A 5,000-nucleotide genomic window follows, 5' to 3' on the forward strand; every position below is an offset into this window, starting at 1 on the left:
CATCTTTTTAATTTCTCTTATCATTCAGCCTTTGCCAAATTAAGAATAATAGAGGGAAAGAAAAGGAGACAAGTAGACATTATCTAAGCATGAGAAGTCATTGAATGAAATCGTCCGTTTGATTATTATTTATAACGATCAATTTTAATCATATTCATTTCTTTTGAGTTGACTTACCCTTCAGTCACACAACAATAAAACAGAAACATTCATTAAAACATCGCAGTGGGAAAGAAGATACAATCAGACACTATCTCCAACACATGTTTACACCCACCAGATCCCGGAGGAGAAACGGAGGAAACGGAGGAAAGGTATGTGTTGGAGAGGGAGGGGTGGGGGAGGGAGCCAGAGAGGGATAGAGGACAAGGGGAAAGGGAAGTGGGGTGGGGGAGGGAGCCAGAGAGAGATAGGGGACAGAGGGAGGGGAAGAGGGATGGGGGAGGGAGCCAGGAAGAGACAGGGGGGCAGGGGGAGGGGAAGAGGGGTGGGGAGGGAGTCAGGGAGAGACAGAGGGACAGGGGGAGGGGAAGAGGGGTGAGATATATAGGGGATAAACAGGGGGAGGAGGGAAGGTATATGGGGGAGATTGTGGGTGATGGGGAGATGGGGGAGATATACAGGGGGAAAAGGGGAAATATGGGGGTATACGGGGAGGAAAAGGAGACAATGGAGAGATTTGAGTGGAAGACGAGGAGAAAAGGGGGAGTTATGTGGGAGATGTGAGGGGGAAGACAGGGGAGAGATGGAGATGTGAGGGGGAGGACAGAGGAGAAAGGGGATATGAAGACAAGGAAAAAGAGAGAGATATGAGGAGGAATACTGAGTGAAAAGTGGGGTGAGCCATGAGGTAGGGGGGCGCCAAGAAGGAAAAAAAGGGGGGCGGTGAAGGTCAGACCTGCCGTGCGTGTCCAAAGTTATCTGGTGGTCGCGAGACTTGCCATGTCCGTAGATACTCTGTCATACTGCCAGTGCGAGTTACATAGTCTGTCACGTGGACATGCTACGGCACCCTCGCCTTGTGCTAGACCGATTTCGTCAAAAATTTGAAGGTTTACGAGTGTGTTTATTTCTTGTCTTTTCTTAAAGGAGAGGTACAGCATATTTAGCATGTGTGTTTGTTTTTCCCTGTCAGGTATTTCGATGAGTGAGATATCTTAAATTTTTAGATGTTCTCAATTCTTGTAGAAATGTACAGTATAAATAATTTCCATTTCTCATTGGCGATTTCTGGATAATTTCTTTTTTACAAATGATTAGTGGACGTTGTAAATTAATAATAAAAAACAACATATATTGTCCGACCATGGTATGATAATTAATATCAAAATGCACACAAAAATCAGTTTTTCTACATCATAATCATGTAGACACAGACGATGCTTATGATATCTTTATATTAGAGCAAACAATAAAATGGAGGCGGCATTATAATAATAATTAATATCAAAGGAAGAAATCCCAATAACAACGTTTATTGCGCGAGAAACGAACATGAAAATTGAATTTAAAAAGTAACCGAAATAAAGGCTGAATATTTTCAACTGCTTTTTACATATGAAATCTAGAAACCTATGTGATGAAAACTAATAAAGGAATTAATACAGGTGTATAAACCCTGTATGAAAACGAATAAAGGAATTAAGACATAGGCGTAAAAGTAGAAAAAAAAACTAAAACAGTAAGAAATTGCACCGCATAACAGACACACTGCTCGGCTTTTTATGTCTTTTTTGCTAAGCATCAATAACGAACACAAATGACGAAAATGATAGTTGAAAAATAACCAATATAGCGCTACTGTCCACAAAATATAATTCCGAAATTCAAAATCCACAATTTCGAGTATCTAGACTGGTCCCGAGACCTTCTTGAACTATCTTTAATGGATTTTGATATGCATGTAATATTAATCACTGTAATGTTAAAAAATAAAAACAGGGTGATGTGCAAAATAGTGATGATGGTATGAACATTATATTGCAATAATAATAGCTATAAGAGTGATAATGATGATGATAATGATAACACTAATAATATAAATGGAACAGCAACAACAATAATGATAATAATGATAATGGTAACAATAATAATATAACACTAAAAATAATGATGATAGTAGTATAACACTAATAATTATGATGATAGTAGTTCTAGTAATATCAATTGTTGTAATAATAACCTGAAGCACAGTAAATCCCTATACGAGCGCTGTCGAAATGCAAAAAATCCAATCTTTTAACCCATCATCAGATATGAAAGAAGGGAAGACCATATCCAACACAAGCAGAAATGACCGTTATTCCTGCATTCAAAACCCTGTATAAATTATACAACTACGTTATGCGAATAAGTAAACAAATGCAACGCAAAGCAAATACTCGCACTAGACATCTTGATCTGCTGCGTAAACTTATTGACTTTCCATGTATGTAATGTCCACACCAAATGACAAAAAGAACTTATAGACGATTAACATGGATCATACCTCTGCTTTGATTCCTTTTAAACGTTACGTCCAGTCACAATTTCTATTTAAAAAAGTCTCCCCTGAAGCGTATATTTCCTCTTCGTCTTCTCTTATTGAGGGTTTTAGACTACTGAATCGTCTTATTTTGAGCTTCTTGTTTCTTAAATTATGTCAAATAATTTTGTTCTTCGTAGGAAAATCTATGTGTCTCATATTTATACTTTATGAATAATAGCTGATTTGCACCTGTAATCCGATTTATATTAATATTTTGTATATTAACTTGTATGACGGCTCGTTTATTTTATTCTGTTGGAATTGAATCATGGAGTGGTTACATGTGTTTTATGGCTCTATGGTTATGGGTAATTTTCCAGTTTTATTCTATGTAGATGCTTTAGTCTTGTGCGTTTGGTTGTTAATCTTGTGAAGCATGTGTCTAGTTTTCTGTTCCTTGGTTATTGATTGTGGTCTTTGTTGAAATATTTAGCATTTAGGATTCTCTTTAGATTTCATTCCCTTTGTTTACAGTTTTTCAGTTCGATTTCTTTCATAGCACATTTTGGGTTTTGTGGTATGAGCATGGACCTATTTATATCATGGTCTTTCTTTGCAGCTAGATCGGACATATCATTTCCCTTTATAATTCTATATGATGGAATCCAATGAATCATTGTCATTTATTTTTTGTGTTGAAAGAGTCTGTATTTGAATTTTTGTATTTCATATGTGATATGCTTGTAGTTTAATGGTTTGGAGTTTTGTATTAGTTGTAGTGATAATTGTGTCTGTTAATATTACTGTGTTAGTTAGTTTGTTGTAATTCAATCCTTGATTTATGGCAAATAGTTTTGCATGAGTTATTCCTATTATTTATTTATATATCTATTGTGTGTGTGTGGAGGGGGGGGGGGTAATTTTAAAAGTTATATCTTTATTCTGGATAAAGATTTCTGCTGAGTGATTCTGGATCGTGTATCGTAGAGCCATCAGTGGAAATTCTATAAAATTTACAAGTAGTATTTATTAATTCTTGGTACTGTTTTTGGATGATAATTTGAGGGACATTTTTATTATGTTACCCATAAATTTTGTTTGTATGTTTTCTGATATATCATACTATGGGCGTATTGGGTTTGATATTTCATTCTTTCAGTTATTTCTAGGTTTAAGGCTGTTCTCCTTTCAGTAGTTTTATGTAGGCCTACTAGTGATCTTATATCGGTTATATTCATAAATGCAATTTGTTATTTGTCGTTTTATCGACATTGTATTTGGTCCAAGAATTGTGTCAATTGTATACATTCAAGTTCTTTTATTCTGTTTGTTCGTGGCGTGATTGACGTTGCCGGTCTCAGTATTGGATTTTGTAAGGTTTCTATTGTTTTTAAATTTTATCTTTTGCTGCTCCATAGATTGTCATTCCATAATCTCTTTTTGTTGTTATGTATATTTCATAGAAATCTAAAAGAGTTTTCCGGTTTGCTCCACAGTTTAATTATCATATTGATGTAATAAGGATGATTATACTAGTGGGAATGACGGTAAGAATTAAAACCTGCAACAATAAAAATGGAAAAAAATATCGATGTATACTGTCATCAAATTCCAATATCTTTACTAGAAATATCGAAAAAGATTATATGAATAAAGCCCAATGACTCGTAAATTTACAGTAAATGTACCGTGGAACTTACCATTTTGTCCTTTGAAGACCGACCGTTATTTGCACCGTCTCTGCTGCCGACGCCATCTTGCTCCGTAGCGAAATCCTGTCAAAAGTTTTTTTTTCATATTTATAAAGATGAACATATGCGCGTACTTCTAAAAAAAAAACATAGTCATTATTTACTCAATGATTAGTGAGGTGCATGGCAAAAATTAAAGAAAAGAAAAAGAAAAATTACGTATTTATTCACTGTTTACACGTTTTTAGTACATCGTTCACTTCATATTAATGGTGAAATATAACCCCTGATGCGTTAATGTGCTAATGCAAAAATATTTTGGATATTTATACATCCATTTAATCCCATTAGGCAAGGTTTATAAGAATGACCTCCACATTCTTGCTTGCATCGGTAAATAATGTTCACCTCAAAGGGAAAAATATTTCATATATAACTGTCAAGCTTCCGACGTGTGTAACCACACTGCGCCGAACTAGCTCCACCCGTTTATTTTTTTCATTATTTTAAAAATTTATTCTATTTATTTATTTATTATTATTATGATTATTTACTTTATCCTCATCCCAATGTTATTTATACTTTATTTTTGTCCTATCATTTAAAAGTATGCATATTAACTGATATGTACCATGGACTACTCTACTACATCGTATATGGGATGAGTTTCAACTTATTGATTTTTTTCGTTGCTTGTCTTAGAAAAAAACAAGTATGGCTGATCTAGTCAAATGTGTATATAGCGAGAACATAAACATATTCCATCAAAAACGCATTTGCACTTTAGTGTATGAGCACATAACTTATCTCGCAAATCGGCATTAAACAATATAAAGTGTACA

At 34.8% G+C, this 5,000-nt stretch overlaps 1 long non-coding RNA gene across 1 annotated transcript in view; it reads right to left on the bottom strand.

The window, feature by feature from the left end:
• Positions 1–3,441: 3,441 nt before the first annotated feature.
• Positions 3,442–5,000, bottom strand: part of LOC113801889 (uncharacterized) — a 27,511-nt gene continuing 25,952 nt past the window's right edge. The window contains exons 3-4 of the long non-coding RNA XR_003475372.2: positions 4,168–4,242; positions 3,442–4,028 (exon numbers count right to left, since the gene is read on the bottom strand). This is a non-coding gene — a long non-coding RNA (uncharacterized lncRNA). The remainder of the gene's footprint in view (positions 4,029–4,167; positions 4,243–5,000) is intronic.

The sequence above is a fragment of the Penaeus vannamei genome, chromosome 22 (genome assembly GCF_042767895.1).
Source record: "Penaeus vannamei isolate JL-2024 chromosome 22, ASM4276789v1, whole genome shotgun sequence".
Taxonomy (NCBI): Eukaryota; Metazoa; Arthropoda; class Malacostraca; order Decapoda; family Penaeidae; genus Penaeus; species Penaeus vannamei.